We start from the raw sequence: 26,978 nt of genomic DNA, 5'->3' as shown, positions 1-26,978 counted from the left end.
ACAGCTAGATGGTATGTAGTCTTTGGAGATGATGTGAGGATGCTCCTGCCATTTTAGGTATGAACAAGGGCCATTTGAAAATGCTGTGAGGGGAATCAGGTGCTCTTGCTATCCCCCCCATGCCTTTTTAAGAGTTGAAATAGCTGTGCCCCCCAGTCGCTTTATCAGGACTTGAAATTGTGTGGATGGGTACAAGACAGCCTCATTCTGAGTCCTTTGCTGCATTTTTTAATCAGCTGCACAACTGTGGTAATGTTCTAGGTCATCATCAGTAATTGCATAACATCTAGTGTCACATATGAGAATAAAATGGGGGAGATACTTCTTGGAGGGAGGATGGGATGAAAATGTAGGTCACAAATTGTCAAAGATGAACAATCACTCCTCTTTTCAGACTGCATGTTGTAAGCAGCACCCTCAGTTGTTTCAAGCATTCATAGATGTTTGAAATTGGGTCACAAATGCTTTGTGCTTGTGTGTTCTCACACATCTTTCTTTGCATCTGCTCACTATTCCTTGCTGACAGGTAAATATTGCCTCTAAAGACTTATCAAAGATGTGCTTCAGTCCTCCTGGGGAAAAGAAAGGTTATGGGCCTAATCTTTTTGCTCTAGTCACGCTTTTTCTTGCAGACAGCCAGGGATCAAAATGTTTATTTTTATTGAATGGTCTAAATTAGATTGATACCACTCTAATGGCAGAAAGTGAAGAAGAACTAAAGAGCCTGTTGATGCGGGTGAAGGAGGAGAGTGCAAAAGTTGGCTTGAAACTCAACATCAAGAAAACAAAGATCATGGCATCCGGCCCTCTCAATTCATGGCAAATAGATGGGGAAGAAATGGAGATAGTGACAGATTTTATTTTCCTGGGCTCCAAGATCACTACAGATGGGGACTGCAGCAAAGAAATTAAAAGACGCTTGCTCCTGGGGAGGAAAGCTATGGCAAATCTAGACAGCATCCTAAAAAGCAGAGACATCACCCTGCCAACAAAAGTGCGTTTAGTCAAGGCTATGGTATTCCCAGTTGCAATGTATGGCTGCGAAAGTTGGACCATAAGGAAAGCCGAGCGTCAAAGAATTGAAACTTTTGAACTCTGGTGCTGGAGAAGACTCTTGCGAGTCCCTTGGACTGCAAGGCGAACAAACCGGTCAGTCCTAGAGGAGATCAACCCTGACTGCTCTTTAGAAGGCCAGATCCTGAAGATGAAACTCAAATACTTTGGCCACCTCATGAGAAGGAAGGACTCCCTGGAGAAGAGCCTAATGCTGGGAGCGATCGAGGGCAAAAGAAGAAGGGGACGACAGGGAATGAGGTGGCTGGATGGAGTCACTGAAGCAGTAGGTGCAAACTTAAATGGACTCCGGGGAATGGTAGAGGACAGGAAGGCCTGGAGGATCATTGTCCATGGGGTCGCAATGGGTCGGACATGACTTCGCACATAACAACAACAACAACTAAATTAGATTGCAAATACTTTATGCATTCCTGAAAAGTCACTATAATGCAATCTATAAATCCTGAGCATATGTCACAATGTTGCATTTTGTATGTATGTACTATGTGTTGTGAAGTCACTTCTGACTTATAGTGATCCTACGAATGGGGGAAAATGTCCTTAATGTCCTATCCTTAATGAGTGATTTTGACTAATTAATGTGATCAGTTGTTCAGGCTCAAAAATATATAATATAGCTGATTTTGAACAGTGCATGATCAGCCTATGATAATCCTGGGCATATGGAATCCATGACTCAGTAAAGTGTGAACGTTTACCAAACCGCCCACCATGCTACATGCCACTAATGGTGGAGATGCAAATTATTCAATTACCAGCCCCTCAAAATAAATGAGTGTCAGTTTATTAGCATGTTTAGAAAACATACTGAAGCACCCTCAAAGTAAATGGTTTTTAACCAGTGGTGCTGCCAAAGATGTTTGAGCCACAGCTTGTGTGAAATCAATGCTATTGACTAAACAAAGTATAGACATCTCCATAAGAAATTTAATATACTAAGCATTATCAGATACAGAGAAAGAGGAATAAGATTTAACACATGGGAACACTGGTATCAAGAATATCAGAGATTAAGTATCTAAAGAAATTTGTAATGGGAACAAAAGTTAGATTACAGATGTGATATTATTTATTTGACTTATAGCACACCACTCCCAGTTATGCCATTTTGTGGCAGGTAACACAGTTTAAAAAACCCACAATAAAATTCCTCACAAAACAGTAAAAAAGTTATGCTTCTCGGTGGTGAAGAACCTCCTTCTCTTCCCCCTGCTCAATGGATTGCCAAGCTGTGTGCCTCGGGGGACAGATGGAAAAAAGGGGTGGGCAGTTGTTCTAGCCCCTTCAGAGGGGGCTCCAGATCATAGGAACTCTGGCACTTAGTGAAAGAGCTCCAGAACTGAGAAAGCTCTGACCAGGCTCTTATCTCTCCCAAGAGCTCATTCCACCAGGTCAGGGCCAGGACCGAAAAGGACTTGGCACTGGTTAAGACCAGGCATACTTCCCAAGGGCATATATAATCTGTATTAATTTTCTCCTGTACTTTATGATTATTTATTACCTGTGTACTGCACCTGCTCAGCCCATCCCTGGGCATCCTTCCCATTTTGCAATGCTGTAGCATCAATGGTGGCTGTGTTAATTCAATTATGTGGCCCAGAAGGCCAGATAAAAACTATTTGAGGCTTCTAATGTTTCAAAAGCAGGCCCTGGTCAAGGTAAGTACTTTCAATGTCAGTATGTGTCTCATAATCAGGAGCCAACCTTCATCCAAAGTATGTTGCAAATAAACCAATGAAAATGTCCCCAAGTAATTCCATGCCAACAGAGATTAAAAATGATCTGGTGCCTGCTTTCCTGTGACACCTTCCTTCTTGTTTTAAAAATGACATCACAAAACTTCAAACAGGCAGAAACAATGCTGAAGTCAAGGTAATAGCAGACACTACTCCATGGGGATGAGCTGATAATCAGACACATTGAATAACATCTTGATTTCACTGGGTTAATTCCCATTGCTATAAATAAGAGCAGGTTATCCCTGAAGACTGGACGTTTTCGAGATGTGAATCTTTATTTCTACAGGGTAATAATTTTGTAGTAATAGCCCTCTCAGATTTTATGCCTAGTTTATGCAAGTTTTTTTTTTAATCTAGCAAAGCTTAATATAACAACTTTTTTATTTCAGACAGTGTGTTTTTAAAGAGAAAAGCAGTCCTCAGAATGCTGACATTGCATGGCCAAGACTCACTGAGGCCACTGTTGATGGTGAAGAGGGCTGGCTGGAGAGGGATCCGACCACTCCTGCATCTTGTTCGCAGTGTGTATGCACATACCCAGCATGCAGTGTCAAAGGGGGCAGGCGGGATCCACAGTACCTATAAAGTTGCCATGTGCGGAGTCCCAGCCTCTTTGCCCAGGACACCACAGAGAAGCTTCCCTCCCACTGACCCTATGTAGATGTGGAAATTTCCTTATGGCAGTGTTTGAGGTGGCTGTTTCACGGTTAATATTTCGTCACAGCTGTGGGTTTGCCTTTTGGGGGGGTTGGGGTTTAGCCTGTAGGTGGGGAGTCCTGCATACAATTGGACTCCCTGGTGTCCAGAGCCTCCATAAGAGGTGGCACATAAACGACCATGGCTAACCCAACAGGGGCTTGTTTTGCCAGGCAGCCAACTGAGGTTTGTACCCAGGTTGCTCCCCCACTTATGTTGCTTCCCTTAGTGGCAGACTTCAGTAATCAAGTGGAATGGTGCAAACCCCAGGACGTCTCTGGACTCTGAGGGTTTTTGGTGCAGTCTGCTAACTGCTAGTTCTGTCTCCCTCTCCCATGGTGTGTCAACCCTCCCGTGGGGAGGTAATAAAGCTGTGGCTTTGCTTATACTTAACAATCATGTGTCACATCTTATTCCAGCCCAAAATGTACTCCTGCAAGGCAAATGGCTATAAACTTTAAAATATCAATTGTTTATAAAGATGTCAGAACTGTGGCCTTTCTGGATATACATTTTTATTTGTTTGCAAAACCTAGATTTCTAAAAGAAAATCTTCCTAAAATTCTATCCTATTTTCGTAATAATCCATCATTACTGTAATGAATGTGTAGAAACCTAATAGGGTTTGCACTAGAATGGACACAAACTGGCTTCCAAACTAAAGTTTGTGATGAATTTTGGCCAATTTATGCTTTGCAAAATTACGTCACCCGGCATGAACTTTCAAGTTGCTTGTGGAAGCTCATGAACAGAGACATTCCCAGCTAGACATTCTCTGTTCAATCAAAATGTTTACAGAACTTCAAACCAACAACTTAGGCCCTTTTTGTATACATAGTTTACTTTAGATTATCACTGAAGCGGCTTTAATTTGGATCATGTGACTGCAGTCATCACATTTTTTTTCCTGTTTGGAATTCTAGAGTATATGTTCTGTTCCCCAAGCACAGCAGGACAGATGGACCAAACTTGTGCCTGCACGTTATTAGAGCCCATTTATAGTTAAGAGGTTTTGGCCTGATCTCCAGTAATCACAGCTCTGATGTGCTTTCTCCTCCCCCCCCCCCCCCCGCCACCACTTTGGCCATCTGGTGGCTGCAGAAAGATCACAGCTCCTTAAAAAACAACAACAACAACAACAGCAATACCCTGTCTTTCCAGCAATGCCAAATCTTAAACAGATTACTTTCCATGTCTGCAAGCAGCACTGAGTCAAAGCCATCTGTAAAAAGAGTGAGAGACATAGAGTGTTTAGATTTGCCTGACCTCCCAGAGGTGAGAGGGTTTCGCTAGGAAGGGGGCAAATCTGATGGAAACATTTCTGCTTGTGTTCCTTCATTCCCAAGGCAAAAGGAAGGGGAAAATCAGTGAAATTGCACTTGCAAATAAACCTGACATACAGTGAAGGGAAAACAAAACGAGTGCTGAAGGGAGAAAAATACATGTAGAAGTAAAATGAGATCCTGAAGCCCCTGTGAAGTGACAGTGATTTGGTGTGCAGAAAGGAGAAATACACCCAACAGGAATGCAGGGTAGAAGTGAAGGGAAGACTAGTGCATGATCTGTCCTAGAGAGCATGTAGAGGGGAGGGCCCCTACAATGTAAAAGTCTCTAGTTTGTACATGATCTGTTCTATGCACTCCTGAACATGGGTAATTTTAATAGGTCAGGTTCAGGAGTCTATAGAATGGCTGCTGTGCACTAAGACACCAAGTTCACAGCTGATCTCCTTTGGATGAGCTTCTATATGCCCTCCATGATTAGTGTTTCTAGCTTGCACAGGATCTGTTCTATACACTCTTGAACTAGAGCCCATTAAAATGACCACTGTAGTCAATGAAGGGGTGCATAGATTTATCAATTTCTGTAATGGGGGACAGCAAATCTATACATTCTGCACTTTCATATGAATCCTCATTCACTCCACTATGAGTATGATAAATGTCTTTACTAAGGACTGGCTTTTACTTTTACTATTACAATTACTATTACAATTACTACTACAATTTACTATCATTCCCACACTTTTTTTTCTGGGATGGAACACACATAGCTGAAGTATCATTAACTTCTTTCAAATGTGGTCTTCTACATAAATACATACGACCTGGTCAACAAAGAAACTGATAAGGAATTGGATTTTAAAATACATTTAAGTTAATGGGCCTGACTTCGGCATAAAAATGCATTGACCCTGAATTATCTCAATGGATCTAACATTCTCTCAATTATTCCTAAAATTAACTGGAATTTGCTAGATCCCATTGGCTCACATTACTGAGCATCCTAAATACCACCAGTGTTAAACGGGATAAATATCACTGCAAAATTTGACTATGACCTGTTACCACTGGTATATATCTAACAATTCAGAAATAAAAAGGAATCAGAACTGGTGTACCACAGCGAGGCTTTTTTGTCTTCCATTTCTTCAACACAGCCAAAGGTCAAACATATGACCGGGATGTTCTAGTACATAATATACCATACCTAATGTCTGAGATAGTACATAGTGCAAACCTGATCAGTAGCAAAGTACTTCTAACATACAAAGAGGAGTAAAAGCTAAGAAGAACAGGGATCTTCATGTAGAATTTATATTGCAGAGGGAGGGGGGATCCTGATTCTCCTTTTCTGTGTAAATTTATCAATTTAACTTATACTTAAATGGAAAATCACTATACAGAGAACCATAAAAATGCATTTTGTTATCTATTGAATGGTTTACTCTTCTAGCAAGCTTGGGAAAAACATACCTTTTCTCAATTGCAAGCCTGAGTGAACTGCATTATGAAGGATGCCATATATACCTTTAAAGTTGGCGCACAGTGGCTCTCTCCCCATGTGTCTCCGCTTAAATCAAATGAGTAATGACAAAAGAGGAATAAAAGATAATACAGAAAGGGAAGAAGAAAGTAAAATGCGGGGAAAAACGGAAGAGATATGAAAATGGAAGAGAGAATACCAGAGAATAGGGCAGAATAACAGAAGGCAAATGCTATTTTGGCTAGTTTGAAGGCTACAAAAAAGGAATTAAAATCTACACTTTTTCATCTGATTGCAAATTCCACTGTATAAATAATTGTTGATGATGGGCAGTGATTTGGTATTCCAATAGTATGTTGGCAAGCTGTGTTATTCACATGGGATTCAATTGACTTAAGATGGCACCGTAAGGTTTCTACTTTGATCATGAGTGTGGACTCTTAGATGTATAACTCCATACAAGGAATCTGGAAAGGCACATTCTGAAATTATTAAACAATCAAGCTACTCCCCTAGACATATGGGGGCATTTTATTGTACTTCTTATATAAAAAGCTAGTATCCTTACTCTATGCATGCATAAGGAGACTGAGAAATTCTATGAATGGCAGAAATTCCAGGAGTAAGAGGTAAGTCATAAGGAAAACAGAAAGGAGGGACAGGTCAGCCCAGACTAGCAGCCTTACTGCTATCTTGCTGCCCAGCCGTACTAGCAACAGTTATGTTTCTTCATGGGTATGTCTTAAGTAGGGATGGTCCAATACCTGCATCTCAGCTCATATCTTGCTTGCACGTTGTAGGCAGGGAACCAATTGATCAATGATCAGTTGGGGTTCTAATGGGCTGTTCAAACCCGTTTCCTGAATTACTTTTAAAAAACCCAGTCAATTAAATGCAGATATTGTGTAATTTTTCTTTTTAATAGGTATAAAAATTTGGTGTTTGGGTCTCTTTAGTGAACCTTCATTGTTGCCAACCTGACTGGATCTGCAGCAGTTCACGCATCTTTTCGCACAGCCCCGCACTCGTAATATTCTATCACCATTTTATTTCCTGACCCAGCCGTACATAACCCAGAAGAAAATTAATTTCACATACTTTGAAGGTGTCAGAACAGCCACAAGGAAGAAGGAAATGTAACTCCGCACCAGAGCTAATGTGTAGCATGCTGTTTAAGTCATACAGCTATTTAACAAGGAGATCCAAGGTTAGCTCATGAGTGTTCATAGCTGTCAAAAATGGTATTTTTGCTGTGAAGTTCTCAGTATCCCTAAACCTAGGCCTATGCACGGACCTACTCCTGCAAGAAATTTGGAGTAGTTTATTCTATCTTTCCCCACTGTTCAACAATCATCCTCATGGTTTCTGATCCTAAGTATGTCAAGAGGGAGAAATTTGTGTAAATAAATTGTGGTACACTAGGGTCTTTGCAGGAACTCTGACTGACTCAGTCAAAGTGCAATCCTAAACAGAGGGTTGAGGGCAATTTAACTTTCTTGGGGTCGGGGATCCTAAGCAGATTTCTTTTCACTAAAACATAACATTCTTTGGGGGTCATAATGGAAGAGACAGTCCAATAGATAAGAAGGTACGAGACCATTTAGGGCTTTGAAGATGAAAAACAAAACCTTTAATCTGATCTGGTAAGGACCTGTCTCAACAGGATGCTCCTGTATCTGTTAACATTTCTGCTTTTAGTCTCAGATAAACACACAAAACTGGTAACATAAATACCAGAAGTTATGACAATGATTTCTAGAGATTAGCAATTGATATTATTTTAACAGTCAAATTTTTATAATGCCAAAAATAATTTAAAAATTTGTTTTTAATTTAATTAGATAATAGTCATAAGTATTGTGGTTGCAAAAGCTACCATTGCATGTAAGTTGAGCTTTCCCTACTTATGGATTAAGTTTCCATGATATGGAATTCTCATGAACATTATGTAATGTTATATACAGCAGAGGGGTTCTTAACCGGGGTTTCATGAAATCCTGGGGTTTCTTGAATGGCACTGGGAGGGTTAACTGAATGGGTGGGAGTTAATAAATTTTTAATACATTTTTAAAATGTCTTAAACATTTATTGGGTGATGTGACCATATATGGCCAATAATGGGCCCGGCAGAGGTGAGAAGGGAAGGAACCGTGAGTGAATGTGATCACTGCATGATCATGCCACTTCTGGGGTTTCTCAAATCCTGAAGAATGTTTCAGGGCTTTCTCAATGGTACAAGGGTTGAGAAAGGCTGATATAGCAGAAGGTAAAAAGTTAAGGAGAAGACCAGCTATAAATATGATTTTGATGGAAGACTGAACTAGAATAGGCAACTGAAAAGGCAGAACTGTTGGAGAACTTCTAGGCTGAGGTTCTTTTGCTGTGTTTGTGTTTAAATAGGATTTGAATGTGTGTAGTCGGGGTATTGGAGTGGAGTATGTGTGAATGGGTAGACATACATTTGAGATGAACCATGGCTTAGTGGTAAAGTATCTGCTTAGCATGCATAAGGTACCAGGTTCAACCACACTAGCTCTTAAAGAAAAGATCAGGTAATAAATAATGTGAAAGAATTCTGCTTGTCATCCCAGAGAGTCATGGCCAGTCAGAGATGACAGTAGTGACCTTATTAGACCAATGGTCTGAGTCAGTACAAAGCAGCTTCAATGTGTTCATGTGTGTAAATAAGGCATGGGACTGAGACAAGGAGAAGTATTTCCAACAACAAAAAAATACATCCATGAATTTTTGTGGTGAATCTTTGTTTCCCTAGCACTGCCCTAATCTATAGTGATAGGCTGGCTCCTGCAGGACCAGATAACAAGTTGCAGTGGGCCAAATTTCAGCTCCTCTTACCCAGTCTGATATGTCCCAGCAGACTATCTGATTCGGGGAAACACTTAAGCAGCTGCAGAATCCTGTCGTTCGCAATGGATCTTAATCATGCGCTTAAAGGTAAGCACTACAGGGGTGTTCTAATGAATTGGAGCCTGAAGCCTCATATTCCCCAGTCAGCACAACCCGGCTTCTGAAATAGATCTCCAGAGAGGTGTACTGATGCCTGCGGATTTCCTTTGCGATGAGGCTTCTGAGCCGCTGACTACATTGCCTTACCTATTTTTTTTCCCAGGGAGTAACATGCCTGCTCTAGATTAATTTGGATACCAATAGATGGTTTATATGAGGGGGGGGGGGAATGAATATTTCTCTGGAGATGTGCCTAATTTGTGGCCTTTCCCAGGTAAAATGGAATGGCTGCTATTTATAGGCTGCATGGTTATATCCCCAGCATCTTTGTGCTGCCTTTGCCATGCTAACTAAGTGGGTCACCTCTTTGTTTTTCGAATGAGGACTGAGCTTCACTGCCTCTTTGGCATACCAATAAACCCCAGCAACAATAAAAAGGAACAATGTTCATTATGCTGCTGCATGGGGACTTTCTTTAAAAGTTTGGGCAGTAAATGGTTTTTTAATCCCATGATGCACTGATTGTGATAATGTGAACCGAGCAAACTGAGCGTCAGTAATAAAATCATTGCAAATATGAACAGAATAAGGAAAAAAAACTGGTCAAAGGGATCCTGTTACAACTTGTGTTTATTCCACAAGGGCTCGAGGAAAGTAAAATAAGCAATGATTTTGTTTGGGACTTATTTATGAAAGATTTCTTTTTTTGTGTGTAGGCAAGCGTAGAGGTTAAAGGGAAGAAATGGCATTTAAATGTGGTGGTCTCAATGATTTCTGTCATTGTTTGACTTAACAGCATCTTAACTTTGTAAGAAAAAGCTTTTAGCTTTCCCTTTAAAAAAAGAAAAAGAAAATCATTTTATAAAAGCTGTAAAATAGAATATGGCATGACTATAAAATATAATTTTGTTTTTTAGCCTGCAAAAAGTGCTGTAGGACTGAAATTACAATAAATCTCCTAACGTCCAGCATTGATTGCTTCAAACCTGTGGTTTTAATGGACAAGAGCACAGTGTATGATGATGTTATGGTTAAGGAATTGTGGGAAGGAGGGAGAGTGATTTTGGACTGAAGTTTGGCACTTTGCACAGCTCAACGTTACCACAATTATTGGTTTTCTGAAATATGTCCCTATGCATTATTCTGATCAGATTACTTGCATTGCACAACCCTCTGGTGAATAAGGGGGACAATAGCACAAAATAAATCTCGCTCTGAAATTTAATCTCCATCACTGTAGGCTGGCAAGAAGAACATCCATTTCTCTCCAATAGGAATTTGTACATTTTACACAATGGTGTTGTGTTTTTCACTTCATCATTGTCTTTAATGTAAACCCGCAAACAAATTAGTAAATTAAACCTGGTACAATGGTGAAAGCAGGCATCTTGAAGGATAGTTTAGCCATTCTCCTGTGCTTATATTAAAAAGTCACAGGGAACCGTAGAGGGCTGAGTCAGTTCAGAAATCATTAACCTTTCATCAGTTACTCCCTCTCAAAGCAATTTGTTTAATAATCTCTGCTCTCAGTTAATAGCAACCTGGTTTAAAGTTTAGGCGTATTCTGTCTGCTGCAACAAAGTCCAAAAGCTGACTAGAGCTGAAAACTAGAGCTGGCCTTCAGAGAAGAGTGGAAGTTGAGGTTACAGCCTGTGCTGTGTCTGGGTTTGTGGGTCAAGCCATTGGTTGTGGCTGAAATGGGTGAACCAGCAATGCTGTCTGCTTAATGCCGGGCAGGGATTCCCAATCGGGGTTCCATAGAACTCCCCAGGCTTTTAACAGCCTTTCCCAGTTTGGATGGCCACCTGCTGGGGCGTGATTAGGTAGGGGCATGCTAAGATGAGGTGGCCAGCTCTGGGTTGGGAAATGTCTGGAGATTTGGAGGAGGGGTGGAGACTGAGGAGGGAAGGAATTGGGGAGAGGGCAAACTTCATAAATGAGGTATAATGCCATAGTCCACCTTCCAAAGCAGCCTTTCCCCCCCAGCTAAACTGATCTCTGTCACTGGGAGAACTCTTGTAATAGAGGGAGATCTCAAACCACCACCCAGAGGCTGGCACTCCTAGCTATGCAGATGCTGTTGTGGCAGTGGCCTGGTCACATGCAGTGGGAGTGTCTGTGTGACATCACCTCCAGAAGCATGACAGGGAGTTGTGGCCAGCTGACAGCACTTCCAGAGTTCCTTAAACCCTGAGAAATATTTCATGGGCTTCCTCCATTGTCAAAAGGTTGAAAAAGGCTGGTCTAGGGTTTCAGTACGTTGCAGAGGAAGAAGCCTTACCTGTACATAGGCTGCCTCCACTAAAACTTGGGGCCTTTTCGCACAGGGATCTTTGTTGCAAATTGTTTGCGGAATGAAAAATCGCCATTTAAAATAGTGGAATTCGTCGTTATGCATACCTGCCTTTGTAGTGGAATCAGTTGCGTTTTTTAGCGTTTCCCACAGGCTTCCGGTCTCGGCAGAAATCGCTAGAAAGGAAGCGCTATTGCCAAGCTCGTCCCGCCCCTGGCCGTCAAGCAGCCAATGGGCAGCCGTTAGCATGCTCCCAAACAGCCCCTTTCCCTTTAAGAAAGGTTTAAAAAAAAAAAACGACCCATAGCAACCAATCTAGGTAGATTCGTTGCTACGGAGAGACCCATCCAGCTGCCTAATGTGAGCTGTCGCTTGATTGTATGATCGTTTGCACGCTGCCTCGAGTGATAAAAAAAAAATCCCCCCCCCCCTCTCACGGGCCTGATTTTCGGCTGAATTTATTTGTAAAAAATAAAGGGACTTTATTTCAGCAAACGGGCTTTTCAGTGGTTTGTGCTTAGTGACTAAAGGTGAAGGACTGAAGCCAGGGAAGCCTCTAAACAGAAAGAGGCTCGCCGGTGCGTTTATCCCCGCTCGCTTGGAGAAAAAAAAATGGCGATCGCTTCGCCGGAAGTTTGGAGGAGAGAGCCAGGGGGAGGGACTTTGAAGAACCAGCAACAATGGTAACACACAGGTCTTTAGCGCTACTGTTGCAGATTGGTTGCAGGAGTGTATCGCTATCCGGAGGGTGAATCCACTTTTCTGGATTCCCCTGAAAGCGCCACAACGAAGCGCTTTTTGCTGATTGGTTTCAGGATTGTTGCAGATTGTCTACGACGTCGTGGGTTATGGCAAATTAGTAGCGTTTCCAAATAGCAACCATTCTGCTACTTTGAAGCCGTGCGAAATGGCCCTTGTTTTGGACCAGCTGCAGTTTCTGGATCAAGGCCAAGAGCAGGCCTGCATAGAGCGAGTTGCAGAAGTCCAGTCTAGAGGTGACTGTCACATGGATCACTATGGCTAGGTATTCCAGGGCCAGGTAGGGTGCTAGTAGTTTGGCTGGGCATAGACGGTAGAATGCCAGCCGCACTACTCTTGTGACCTGAGCTTCTGTTGAGAGGAAAGCATCCAGAATCATGGCAGAGTGAACCACTGAAAGCTATACTCTGTCCACGGTGGGCAGGCACACTTCTTCACATGGTCCCTTCCTACCCAGCCACAGGACCCCCACCTTTGAAGGGTTGAGCTTCAGATAACTCTGCTTGAGCCATCTCGTCACTGCTTCCAGGAAGCTGGCTAATGCTTCTGGGGGAGAGTCAGAGCAGTCATCCATCAGGAGGAAGAGCTGTGTGTCATCTGCATATTGAAGATGTTGAACAAGATTGGAGAGAGGACCGCTCCTTGTAGGATTCCAAAAATGACCCCTTGCAGTCCTAGAAACCTATATGGTTTAACGCACATGCCACAGAAAGCCATATTCTACCCAAGTTCTTCATTTTGCTTGCAGTGATATAATGAGTTATGAGGCCATATTAAGAAACTTCCTCATCATAGAAAACTTATATGTTCGAGAAAGGAATGTTTGTTTTCTCAACTTGCAAAGATTTTTTTTTTTTTGGAATATGGGAAACACTCCAATATGTTGTCCCTGGACTTTGGTAAATGCTGATTTCATCTGTTCATCTGCACATTGAACTATGATGTGTATTTAGCTACTTCTCAGTGCCTAACATTATACTCTATTGACATGCAGTGAACAATGACACTTTTTCTTTGTTCTACAAGTCCTGTAGAACTATTAATTATCTGTATGATAATTTAGTGTGCATGATGTCAATTGTGTTGCTCCTGCTGGGAATCCCATCAACATTTAAAACAGCAAGAAAGTGACTGAATCTTCTTTACTAGATGTTTTACACTGAAATCCTTTATAGATTTACTCCAGTCTACTCCCACTGGCTTTTAGCTGGTGACTTTTAACAGAGTAGACTGCGGCATCTCTGGGTAGGGATAAACTGAAAAAGAGTTAAGGAGAAAAAATATAGTCCTGTTTTGTCAAAAAGTTGATTGTGGGTTATTACATAATGTAAAATCTGTGCTGTTCCCTATCCTGCAACATACTATAAATTCAAAATGGCTGTTTTTATATAATAGATTCTGCAGACTCCTCTTTGTTGTTCATCTGTATCTGTCTCAGTTAATATCCTCATTACAATTGGGGAGGGGGTTCAAAATTGTCATTTGTTACCATGCTGAAAAGGCCCGTTTTTCCTATTGGATTGAACTGACTTGTAATGCACAACAAGGTTCTTCAGCCAGTATGATGCAAGCAGGTGCTGGGTAAATTTCCTCCTCCGCTGGGCCAGTGCATCTTAGCTCCAACTGGCATGGCTCCTGCCACTCTCTTCTTGGCCCACATTTGATTAGAAATAAGTATCTGTGCCAAGGTATGTAGGGTGGCCTCCATGATACAAACAAATGGTAGGTAGCATGGGATTACCAAATCAATTTTCACTTGTGAATTCAAAGCATTGTTTGAATTTAGGTCTCTGGAGTGGCAAGCCAGTGTACAAACACAGTGTGCTCCATCAACTTTGGCTTCTTCTGATGATGATATTGCATATGTCACACAAGCTGTTGGACCTCAAAGACAAGGGAAGAGTTTCAGAGCCAAGACACGCAGCATAAGCCAATTTGACCATAATTGCAGTGCTGTGTTAAAGCAAACACAACCAGCACCACTAGTGACTTGTTCAGAACATTTCATAGGTTTATTTCCTGTTCAACAGCTTTCAGCACACTGGTTGAGTCTTCCTCAGAAACTGTTGGTGGACATTCATTTTATGTGTGCAGATGTCTCAGATGGGCCTTATTCATTTGAAAGTTACCATTATTCCAATAATCCTCTAATCTGCCCATGAACCTCATGAATAGTCAATCTAAATAAGATTATTAAAAATAATTGATATTGATTACCTGGGAAACTGTGTCTCACAGGTAGATGTCATGCAGAAGATTCCAGATTCAATCCCCGGTGTCTCCCGTAGGTGATGTGAAAGACTTCAGCCCAAGACCCTGAAGAGCTGCTGCCAGTCTGAGTAGACAATACTGACTTTGATGGACCAGTGGTCTGATTCAGTATATGGTGGTTTCATATGTTCCTGAGAACCTGTAAAACACAAGTACAAAGATGCCTTCTGCTCACTATGTATGAAGGGCATGTGCAGATCATCATAATTTTGCCCAAGCTTGAGTGAATCTCTTCATTTAGATGAACAGGGCTATGCAATAGCAGGAGCATTTAGCAGATCTGTCAAAAGGCAATAAAATGTTCCAAAATGAATTCTATGTGCACTACATTATTTTTTACATATCTCAGTTATTTTTTTTTAATGTTGACCATGGCAGGATTTCATTCAGAATACTAGGGGATACTAAATACAACTGCCACTGAAATTAATCGGATATAACTTCTCCTGCAGTGCAGCCACTACGTGACAAACAAGGCAAAATTACGAAGGCTGATTTAATGATGGATGACTTAATGAGCGTACTACAGGGTTAGATTAAAGGTTCATCTATTTTAACAGCCTAAGTTGGATCTTGTCAAGCATTTCTGCTGGTAGAAGGTGGAGAAATATTTGCAATTTCCCCTTCTGTGGCAGACCTCCAGTTCCTCTGCCCACCAAAGCAACATTGCAGGGGTGATTTGGAGCTGTGACAAGAGGTAAAATGACAAAAAAATTGAAATTGACCCATCTTATTGAAGGAAACGTTTCTAAGAGTATCTAGCCAGATGCCTTAGGGAAGCTTTCAAGCATAGTATGAAGGCAATGGCTCTCTCAACATGTTTGTTACCCACAAGCTGATATTCAAAAGTATACTACTTCTTAACTCGTAGATTGATTTTAGTGGCCATGGAAAAAAGCTGTTGATAGGCCTAACCTGCCCAATTTTTTAATCCTTTCAGAAACCCATATTGTGAGGACCAATCTCACATCCTGGAGCAAGCTTCTTATCCAAGGACAATCCAGGTTGTACCTGGGGCCAGCCTGGAGGAAAGATCAGGGTGTTTAATGGACAGCTGGCAGCACCAGTCTCTGCAAACTCAGAGGCCTTGGATCCCAGAGCTGAAGTTTCAACTCTAGATGTTATTACCAATGCAGCAGACCCTAGCATAGCCTTACCTGAGGGAGCATCAGTCCCCCATATTCTCCACACACTTAGTGGGAACAATGAAGACTAGGGTTGGCAAATCTGGGTTTGATCATTCCTGGAGATTTGGGGGTGGAACCTGAAAGATATGGTGTTTGAGAAAGGGAAGGACCTCAGTGGGTATAGTGCCAGAGAGTCCACCCTGCAAAACAGTCTTAAGAGGGACTGACCTTTATAGTTTAGAAATCAGTTTTAATTCCAGAAGGTCTCCTGGCTCTCTTGCCCAGAGGTCGGAAGACCTAACAGGAAGGTACCATGCGAAGGGACTGCGCGAAGAAGCATGCCTGCCCACTGTGGACAGAGTACAGCTTAAACAACTATTGAACCAGGGTTGTGGCTGTGCAGTAGCTGTGGAGGTGGAGTTTCATTTCTGTGTGGTGTATTTGCATCTGCACAGTGGGTAAAACTGATTCACCCCCAGAGTCATGGATGGTCAGATCAGGTAATTAAAGGATGCAGAAGGGAAACATCTCCCATGAGAATGCAAAAATGTACATGTGCCAAATAACCTCAGTTACATGAATGTAAACAAGCTTCAAATAGTGAGGGCCATTTCGCACGGCTTCAAAGTAGCAGAATGGTTGCTATTTGGAAACGCTACTAATTTGCCATAACCCACGACGTCGTAGACAATCTGCAACAATCCTGAAACCAATCAGCAAAAAGCGCTTCGTTGTGGCGCTTTCAGGGGAATCCAGAAAAGTGGATTCACCCTCCGGATAGCGATACACTCCTGCAACCAATCTGCAACAGTAGCGCTAAAGACCTGTGCGTTACCATTGTTGCTGGTTCTTCAAAGTCCCTCCCCCTGGCTCTCTCCTCCAAACTTCCGGCGAAGCGATCGCCATTTTTTTTTCTCCGAGCGAGCGGGGATAAACGCACCGGCGAGCCTCTTTCTGTTTAGAGGCTTCCCTGGCTTCAGTCCTTCACCTTTAGTCACTAAGCACAAACCACTGAAAAGCCCGTTTGCTGAAATAAAGTCCCTTTATTTTTTACAAATAAATTCAGCCGAAAATCGGGCCCGTGAGGGGGGGGGGATTTTTTTTTTATCACTCGAGGCAGCGTGCAAACGATCACACAATCAAACGACAGCTCACATTAGGCAGCTGGATGGGTCTCTCCGTAGCAACGAATCTACCTAGATTCGTTGCTATGGGTCGTTTTTTTTTTTTTTAAACCTTTCTTAAAGGGAAAGGGGCTGTTTGGGAGCATGCTAACGGCTGCCCATTGGCTGCTTGACGGCCAGGGGCGGGACGAGCTTGGCAATAGCGCTTCCTTTCTAGCGATTTCTGCCGAGACCGGAAGCCTGTGGGAAACGCTAAAAAACGCAACTGATTCCACTACAAAGGCAGGTATGCATAACGACGAATTCCACTATTTTAAATGGCGATTTTTCATTCCGCAAACAATTTGCAACAAAGATCCCTGTGGGAAAAGGCCCTAAGTCTTTTTTTAAAAAGTGTTTATAATCACTGGCTGGCTGACCAGTGAACTCAGTGTTTATACAGCTGTAATGAAAGATCTACTGGAGAGGGGGCAAGTAGAACTTGCTTTGGGCTACGTGAGAACAGGCATGCATAAACCATTTCCAGTTTTCACTACACTATACTGTACTGTTTGAATATGCAAAACGTAATCTTGCAAGCAGGCCAAAACAGTTTGGTAACAATGAAAAACAAGCTCCCTATTTACAACCAGGGACGGACCTGAACCAGCAGGTGTTCAAACATTCCTAATATACGGCCTGAGGAAACAGTCCTTTATGAAGGATACGCAAAGTAATAGTTTTGCTTTCATAATAATCAAGCGGGGAGTTCTGTCTTTTTTTTAGGTTTTCTACTGGACTATTAGCTGTCGTTCTATCTGCATTTCATTTACACGTTTTCAGAGGGGTATGTTATCAATTGCTTTCTCAACGCATATGTTTTCAGTTTCACCATCCAAACAGCTATTGCTATTAAAAATTACTTTAAAAAACTTATTTGATAAAATAACCTCACACTGAACTAAACTATGTCTACTCCAAACAAACATCTGTGAAGATTCAAATGGATAGTTGGTCTAAAGCAGGGGTAGTCAAACTGCAGCCCCCCAGATGTCCATGGACTACAATTCCCATGACCCCCTGCCAGTGAATGCTGGCAGGGGCTCATGGGAATTGTAGTCCATGGACATCTGGAGAGCCGCAGTTTGACTACCCCTGGTCTAAAGCAGCAGAACAAATTTAGACTTTAGTTTCACTTTTACGACCAAGAAAGTTTTATTCAAGGAATGAGCTTTTGTGTGTACATATATTTTCTCAGATACAATTGACCTGCAGGAGGGCATTATGTGCTGGAATAACATGTGACACCAACATTGGGATAAACAAGGCCACAGCTTTATTATCTCCCCATGGGAGGGTGGGCACTGCACGGGAGAGGGAGCCTGACCTAGCAATCAGCAGACTGCACCAACAACCCATGAAGTCAGGAGGTGCCCTGGGGATCCGCACCATTCTCATCTGGGAGAGCAGATCCCCTAATGAAGTCTGCCACTAAGAGAAGTGACCTATGCAGGGGAGCCACCAGGCACCAACCTGATTTGACTGCCCCCAGGCCCCCTGGCAAATGAGTGCCTGGCCTCCCAGATGGTTAAGTTGTGTTCGTATATGCACCACCTTGTAGGGAGGTCCAAAACTCAGGGCCCCTGCCAACAGGTTCCATCCCATGCAAACCCACAGCATCAATTTCACCCAAACATCAATTTCACACCCTGAACAATGCTGTATACCACAACATAGGGTAGATGAAGAAGGCAAGACCCAAGTCAAGTTAAGTGTTGACTTAAATCATTGCCACGGGTTCCACCCTGCCCTAAAGGGCTGGCAGCATGCACACTAGAGGGCCTCTGGGTGGTTGCCTCTTCCTCCCAGCAAGCCCTCTGCCACGTCAAAGTTTTGCTGAGTATACTTGAGTATAAGCCTACCTGAATATAAGCCAAGGGAACCTAATTTTGCCACAATAAACTAGGAAAACTCAAGTATAAGCCGAGGGTGGGAAATGCAGCATCTACTAGTAAATTTCAAAAAATAAAAATAGATACCAATAAAATTATATCAATTGGGACACCAGTAGATTAAATGTTTTTGAGTTTCCACAATTGAATGCAGAACACTTTCTGGGGGGGCGGTTAGAGGAAAACCAGAGTTCAAATCCATCTGTATTCAGCAGGATCCACAACAGAATAAACAATGTAAGTGCAGAATCAGCCCTAATAAAACATCTCCCATTGAATACACTGAAAAAATGAAACAGTATTTAAAACAATAGTTTTAACAACTCATTCAATTAACCCCAACCAAGTAATTTAAAGACTCACTGGAAGCTGCTAGGTTGTCATGGTGGAGTATGGGCTGCCAGGGAGGTTGCAGGTGACAAGGCAGCAGTGGTGCAGCTGCTCCAGTGGGCAAGTCTGCGCCTACCTGAAAAGCTGCTGGTGGCTCACTTTTGGGGGCATAGCTGTGCCTCAACAAAAGAGGTTGCCCATGCAGCTCCCAGCCTCTTTGCTGCTTAGAGCAAAATGGCAGGAAGCTTCCCACCCAACCACCCTGTGTTTCACAATGTTTTTGAGGAGAGTTAGTGTCTGCAAACCGGACACTCCAACATGGGGGGGGGGGCTCCTTAAGAGGTGCCAACCATGCTGGGGAGACTGGTAGGCTCACATAGTGGGGTGGCTTGGGGGAACAAAACAGAGGCCTGCACCCACAAGGTTCCCTCAATTCAACGTTGCCTCCCCTTGGTGGTCCCAGAGGCCAACAGGGGGGAGCCATTCTCCATTGAGGCAGAGTGCTCTGCAACTGCATCAGGCTACTGGGATCTAGGGCCTATTCTGCACACATATGATAATGCACTTTCAATGTGCTTGGGCAGCTGGATTTTCTTGTGCAGAACAGGATAATCTACTTCTAAAGTGCATTGAAATTGTATTATCTATTGTGTGCAGAATAAGCCCTGGTTTCCATGTAGTCCCTTGATCGCAGTATGGTAGTGGTCCTCCACAAGGCTGTGACGATGCTCCTTCTGGGGGTCAATAAAAGCTGGAATTCAATAAAACCTGTGGCCCATTTCATGCTAACAAAAGTCACTGTGTGCATGTCCTCTTTGGTGGCCCAAAACTACACTCCTGCTAGGCAAACAAACAAACAAAAAAAACCGACGAAAGGTGAAAATAATATGCATGCTCATTCATATGAATTGTTAAAGCTAATAGTATCATCATAAGAATTTCACCTTTTACTTTGGTGGATCTAGAAAAATGTTCAGGATTGCGCTGCAAGACAAGTAAATTATTTGCAGCTGGGGTCATTGTACTTACTTTGGTTAAAAGAACATCTCAGTGGCAGTTAAGGATAGCAGCAGTTCTGCACTCAGGGTATTAAAGGGTAAGTAACTTTGCTGCACCTGTCTTCTGAAATGCTTTTCTGCCCTCAAGTTTGGCAACTGCATCAAGAGACAGCAAGTCCCTCCTCTTCAAACTTGTATGTTCTTCTAACCAAAACATCTTTTAGAACTAAAGATCAGTATTTGCGGCTCTTTAATATTTTCAAGCAACTAAGCTGCTTTTGTGTATTTTGTACTTTCCCAGTAAAAGTGGTGCTCCAAATCAGGAGACAGTTTAGCATCATTCTGCTATGGTCCTTTCATACTGTGATCTCTTCTGTAAATACATACAGGAGAAGAGAAGGGAGTGAAAAAAGAACAATATGTAATAGATCTGAGTTCTAAGTCCACCCAGACAGTTTAACCCTTAGGTCATTGTGTTTGTATTTCACTTATTGGATTGTTAATAGATTTTCTTCATTTGTGTGAGACATTGCGAATGATGTGCTGAGGCCTTTCTATTACTTCAGCGCTGGCGTCCATGGTCCACCTGTAAGAAGATAGTGTTAAAAGCTGCTGGAGTTTCTACCTCTTGACAACATCCCAGCTGTAGACGAGCAATAGCAATCCTCCCGTGGCAGTTTTAATTATCGGCACCGGCGATACCATCAGTAAGTGTGTAATTACGTGTCAGTTTCCTGGCTGTTGGGTATGAAAAGTGGAACCAGTGAGATGATGATTGTTGAAGCTGTAGACTCATATTTAAACAATTCAAAATGTGTAACTGGCAGTGTCATTAAACAGAGAGAGTTTGACCCCAGCTGTCAGTTACTTTTCCTTATGCAGATTTTTTTTCATGCTGTCTGTCAAAAGAACTCCATGGGCTGAAACGGGACAGAAGAGGAAGCTTAATACCCTGAGTGCAGATCCGCTGCTATCCTTAACTCCCACGGAGGTGTTCTTTTACCCAAAGTAAATACGGTGGCCCCAATTGTAAATAAACCATGGGCATTGCAGGAAATCCTATAGGCATTGCTGATGAGGAAACAAAGGCAGAATATCAAACAGACATTCTAGCCTTAAAATAATAGGATTCCTTTTTTTTTTTTTAAGAGAGAGCCTTACTTGTTACCATCTGCCTAAAGACCAAGGTTTATGGTAATTTGGTATGTTCGTTATTTAATGATAAAAAATGAATCATTTTTCATTTCTCCAGGTTCTACTGAAATGGGGAAAAAAAAACAATTCAGGATAGCATGCAAATAACCATCACCTTGAAAGCTTGTATGCATATGTTTTTGTGTATGCACGCATGCACACGCGCGCGCACGCACACACACACAATTACTGAGTATTGCTGTATTAAATATATGTCATCAGTCACTTTTTTCCACACTTCAAAGTTAACTGGTGTGGGAAAAATATAACATGACCTAACTAAATATATGCTAAGTAAATTGAAAATATAAATATACATGAACTGAAGGAGGTTAGCAAAAGGAAAACAAAGCTATTTTATCTGCAAACATGATCTAGATTTCCAAGAGGACAATGCATAGTTTGTTGGAAGATAGAAGCATATTTTCTTCCCAGCTTGTTTGAGTTCATTTGGCTTGGATTTAGGGAAACATCTGGGTCCAAAGAGTTAATATTAAAATGTGTTAGGGAAAAATGGAAAAGCAAGTTAGGTGGGGAAGCCTTATAGGAATAAGCTAGGCCAATTATTGAGTGGCATGTGAAAGACTGAGAAATAACTTTATAGGTACATATTGTTCTAGGAAAGTTATTAAAAGTAAAGAAATCGTAATCATGTGGATTTTAATTGGCTAATCAATAGACTAAATCTGTATACATTTCCACATGAGTAAAAGCATAGGTAAAAGCATTCTTATTTGTCTTTTCAAAAAGGCACACTTTAGAATGCTCATTCCTGAGTGTGAGAGAAAACAAGAGCCCCCCTACTTGTGGATTGTATGCACTGACTATCTAAACACACACTACCAGATTAATCAGGAGCACTAATCAAAAGATTTTAATTAATCAGTGTAACCCATTACTTGGCTTACTATGTCATCCTAAACAGAGTTACACCCTTCTAAATCAATTGGAGTCAATGGGCTTAGAAGGTGATAATTTTGTCTAGGATTGTGCTGTTAGTGTTGCTACTCTAAGTGTATTAATTTGTGTCATGCATCAACTAAAATATAGGTATGAATCTCTTTTGCACCTTTGCTGTGTCTCATATGCATGTGATTACAATAGGAGAGAATTTGGAAGAGTGATCAAATTTACAATATAGATTTCCGCTTCTGTCTAGGAAGTCACGTCCTTTTTTGCTCCCTCTTTAAAAGGTTAAGTGTGGAAACATCCTTGAAGTTAGATATAGACTCCTTTATTTGTCTATCATTTCACTTGCTGTCTGGATGCTTAATAAAACAGAGCTACAGATCAATAGAGGAAGACCAGCATTGTCCAAATATCAGGAAAGTGTGCATAGAAATGCTTGCCCAGAGCAAAGACAAGGACAACTTCTCTAGATGTTAGGCTAAGGAGAAAACCTCTGCATTCAGCAGCTGGGTGGGAAACATGCAGGCTTCTTGTACCCTGGCTGAACAGATGGATATTACCACCTGCCATGAGAGAGCAGAAGCCTCTTTGGAGGCTTTGGATTTGGAACTGATTTCAGTCACACTTTCCCTTTCTCCCTACGAGTGCAGGCAGGGGAGACCTTTGTAAAAATGAGTGCCCAAGCACAACTTCATCATGTATGAGGATCTCTGGACTAGTACAACTAGGAAGTAACAGTACTGTATAGCCATATTGTTTCAAAAAAGGGAAACAGAACAACACATATGGAGCAACAGACTATATTAATTGCCACATTACTTTCCCACTTGAAAGTAATAAATAGGCACACATTCAACCCTCTAAGGATTAATTTGTATTTTATCAGCTGTGAAAAGGGCAATTTTAAAAAACATATTCAGACTTAACAGCTTTATTAGATCGTCACTGGAAAAGAGATTTTGCACCCTTTTTTGTCAAGGTTTTTTAGTTTTTATTTTTATATCATTTTCCTTTAAGAAAATGCTCAGGTGATGCAGTTAGGAACAGTCACTGTTGTTTAGAGTGTGGCAGAAGAGAACCTTTGGAGGAGTTGTCTTTTAAAAAACAAGCAGCCTTCCCACTTCCTGTCTTGCGGATAGTTGCATGAAGAGTTAAAACAGCGATAAAAAATAATGCTCTGTAACATAAATGTATCACTTTGGGGTGGTATTTGAAATGTCAGTGCTTAAGGTCATTCAGTTTCCATGAATACATATTAATGACATTGTTACTGCTGTACTTTCCCTACTTATTTTTTTGCTACCAAACTGCTCATGTAAAAGTTGTAGTTACACCCTCCCATAGAGAAGAAAGTCGTCTGGAGCCATTCGATAGGAGGAGTCTGTTTTTGCATACCAAACAGACACCCTTCTTTGTCTTTCTAAGGGTTTGCCTGTATGGTTGAGTATTTTCAAGTTCTGCTTCTGTCCTACTTGCATGTTAGCTGCAGGCGATTTGCATCACAGACAAGCGGAGATCCCTTGGGAAGGGCCCACTTTTCTCCATTTAGTTAGGTAGCTTTGAATGAAAAACATGCTACAAAATTAGCCCTTTTCTTTTAGGATTTTGTGATTACTTAAAAATAACCAAAGCATCTCCCTCTCTCTCAGATGGAGTTTGAAATGCTAAAAAACTTTAAAATTAGTTTACACGTGTCTGCTTTGGATGCCAAAAAAGTAGTTCTCAGAAAGCAAGCAGTTATATATGCAAGACATTTTAATCCCTTCCAGCAGGGAGTTCAAGATGGTTTATATTGTCCTGTATGCAATTTTATTCCCACAACAATTTTATCCCATGGGTAGGTTAGGCTGAAGATTACTGCTCCAAGATCACCCAGAATGCTTCATGGCAGAGTGGATAGTCATATCTAGGTCCGAATCCTTCAATTTAAACACTAATCCTATACTTCAACCACTGCAGGAATTATGGCTGGATCACCAAGAACAATGTTAAGTAGAAAAAGAAGGAGAGCTTGGGGTTTTTTTGTAACCCACTTTTTACTACTCAAAGGAGTCACAGAGGCTCAAAATCACCTACCCTTCCTCTACAGCAGACACCCTGTGAGGTAGGCGAGGCTGAGATAGATCAGAGAAAACTGACTGTCCCAGGGTCTCTCAGCTGGCTGTATGTGGAGGAAATCAAACATGGTTCTCCAGGTTAGACCACTACACCAAGCTGGGTCTCTCACTCCCTAATGTCTCTCACTCCCCCTCCCACACATGTAACTGATGAACCTGATCAAATCCCATAACTTCAGTTTATGCGTAGAATGTCGAAGCCAATGCCTTGTTATAGATTCTTTGATGAGTTAAGATGTTCTAATCCAAATACCTGGAATTCATAGGCAAATGTTTAGCTTGCCATGGTTTTTTTCACATTTCATTGGTAGATTATAAAGGGAAAGATGAAGTCAGCACATTTCTCCTTATAATGATGCGATGGGAAAAAACATCTAGAGATTGTAGCAATAGATCATGAGATCACTAATTCACTATAGCAATTACCAGTTTAAGAAACTCAAGCCATTTGAGAGCCAAGCAGCCAATAACATAAGGGCTATGATAGTTTGCTGTGTGGGTACTGCTACAGATATTGTCAGTCCCAAACTATATGTCAGTTAAGTAATGCTGGTATTCATTTAATTGCGATTACAATTGACAGTAATTTTCTATGTTTGAAGGTGGTGATCAGATATGAAGGGATTGTTCCTTCTGTTCAGTCCATGCTGAACAGCAAGCACCTGCTAAATTGGTTTGTCTTGTGGTTTCCTCAATCTGTGCATGTGCAAAGATACATGCGCAAAGATGCTGCCTATGAAAATTGATCACTGACCATTAGTATCATTAAGGGCTAGTTTGACAAACATTGAATACTAGGGGCCATTCTGCACGAGTTCAAAGTATCAGAAGGCTTACAAATGGTAAACGCTACTAATTTGCCGTTCCGCATGACGTCGCACACAATCTGCAACAGTCCTGCAACACTAGCGCTTTTACTGTTACTGTCTTTGGGGTTTCCATGTAATATCATGCCTTATTGTACCAGCATGTGTATAGGGACATTTATGAAATCAAGTAACTCCTTTTTAGAGATTAAACTCTCCTCACAGGGTGGGTTGTGATACTTAACTCCTTTCTGGATTTCAGAGAATGTGGACATTTGTCACTTCCTGTGGTGAAAGACACACCAAGGCCCAGTGTTAACTATGGAGAGGCTTAACCACATGTTCTTCAAACATCAATGTTTGAAGAAAATAATCAAAATAAAGTAATAATTGACCTGTCTCATGTTAGGCAAATTCTTCACAGATGAATATCCAGCGGCACTCAGTTTACTGTTGTATTTTTCTTGAAAAAACTGGTTCCTCAACCAATGTCTTGGAGAAAAAATATTGCTCTGTTGGGTTTGCACGTGATGATATTCTGAGGGGACATTTAATCTTTGTCAAAAATGAAATATATTACAAGAGATATTATATGTGCTTTGCCCCCTAATTCCTCTTAGTAATTTGCTTAAAAAAAACATGCTTAAATTTTGATCCAAGGATGCATCCTGCTTATCACTTGGTAAGGCTATTAGACAAAATGCCTTTGTACCTTGGGAAGAAAAATACATGCTTTTAACAGTTTTAATCCTTTATCAATAATTTCTATAATAAGGTTTTACCATATATGTACTATTTGCGGTTTGGTGGACACAGAGGCATGCATGCCTTCTTTTTCCTGTAGTGGTTTTCTTGAAGTACATAAAATAAGATATTTAACACATCCAAATACATTTCATTTAGAGAATAAAGTAGTATTCTTTCTGTGGGGTTTGTACATCATCCTTCTTTATTACACCAGATTTTGCTCATCATCCCATGCTCTTCCTTAGGGGACAGAGACAAATAACTGTACTCCACAAGGACAAGGTGTGAGCAGAATGCATGCTAAATGCCGCATTTTTGTTATGATTGGAACCAATATTTTACATTTTGTCCTCAAATTTGGAAGGAAACTGATCACTGAGAATAAATGTATGTGCTTGGGAAACTACAATGCAGAAAACAAGCAAGCAAATCTGGAAGCTAAACAGCTGAAGTGAATGCTTATTTCAAAGCAGGCTCCTTCCATGCCCTGGTGTATAGCTCTCATGCAAACACTCAATTTTTTGGGGGGAAGGCAATTGCCAGCCACCTTTGCAAGACAAGAACAGTTGGCAATATGATCCATGATGCATGTTGTTCATAAATAGCAAATGGATGGGTAGATGTTTTGCATATTTTTTAGTTTTAGTTCATTCTCTGGAGTTTCTTTCTCAGTGGTCAGTGCCTTATTATTATTATTATTATTTTATTATTTATTTATTATTTATTTGATTTGTATGACCGCCGCTCTCGGAAACCGGCTCGCGGCGGTTCACAACATTTTAATACAATACAATATATTAACCATTAAAATTCCCCATTAAAACCCCATTAAAACAATGACTAAGTCACAATGATGGCGATTAAAACTATTCCCGTACAGGCCCACTGGATGAGCAGAGGGAACGGAGGATAATTGGGCATAGGATGGAACACTCTGGGGAACCAGGTCAGTTTAGTACTGGCCTCCCCCCTCCGGGGAGAGGGGTCCGATCTTAGCCCCGGGCCATCACCCGGCCTTAGACAAACGCCTGGCGGAAGAGCTCCGTTTTGCAGGCTCTGCGGAACTCAGAGAGCTCCGACAGGGCCCGCAGCTCTTCAGGGAGCTCATTCCACCAGGTAGGGGCCAG

The 26,978-nt window shown here is 41.5% G+C and overlaps 1 long non-coding RNA gene across 3 annotated transcripts in view; it reads left to right on the top strand.

Moving 5' to 3' along the window:
• The first annotated feature begins 20,141 nt into the window (after positions 1-20,141).
• The window catches only part of LOC143843663 (uncharacterized), a 93,870-nt gene continuing 87,033 nt past the window's right edge, over positions 20,142-26,978 (top strand). For all 3 annotated transcript variants that reach the window (XR_013233636.1, XR_013233637.1, XR_013233635.1), the window contains exons 1-2: positions 20,142-20,176; positions 20,645-20,785. This is a non-coding gene — a long non-coding RNA (uncharacterized LOC143843663). The remainder of the gene's footprint in view (positions 20,177-20,644; positions 20,786-26,978) is intronic.

Source organism: Paroedura picta, chromosome 8 (assembly GCF_049243985.1).
Source record: "Paroedura picta isolate Pp20150507F chromosome 8, Ppicta_v3.0, whole genome shotgun sequence".
NCBI lineage: Eukaryota > Metazoa > Chordata > Lepidosauria > Squamata > Gekkonidae > Paroedura > Paroedura picta.
The sequence above is the reverse complement of the archived record's forward strand: the minus strand, read 5'-3'. Positions and strand labels throughout refer to the sequence as shown.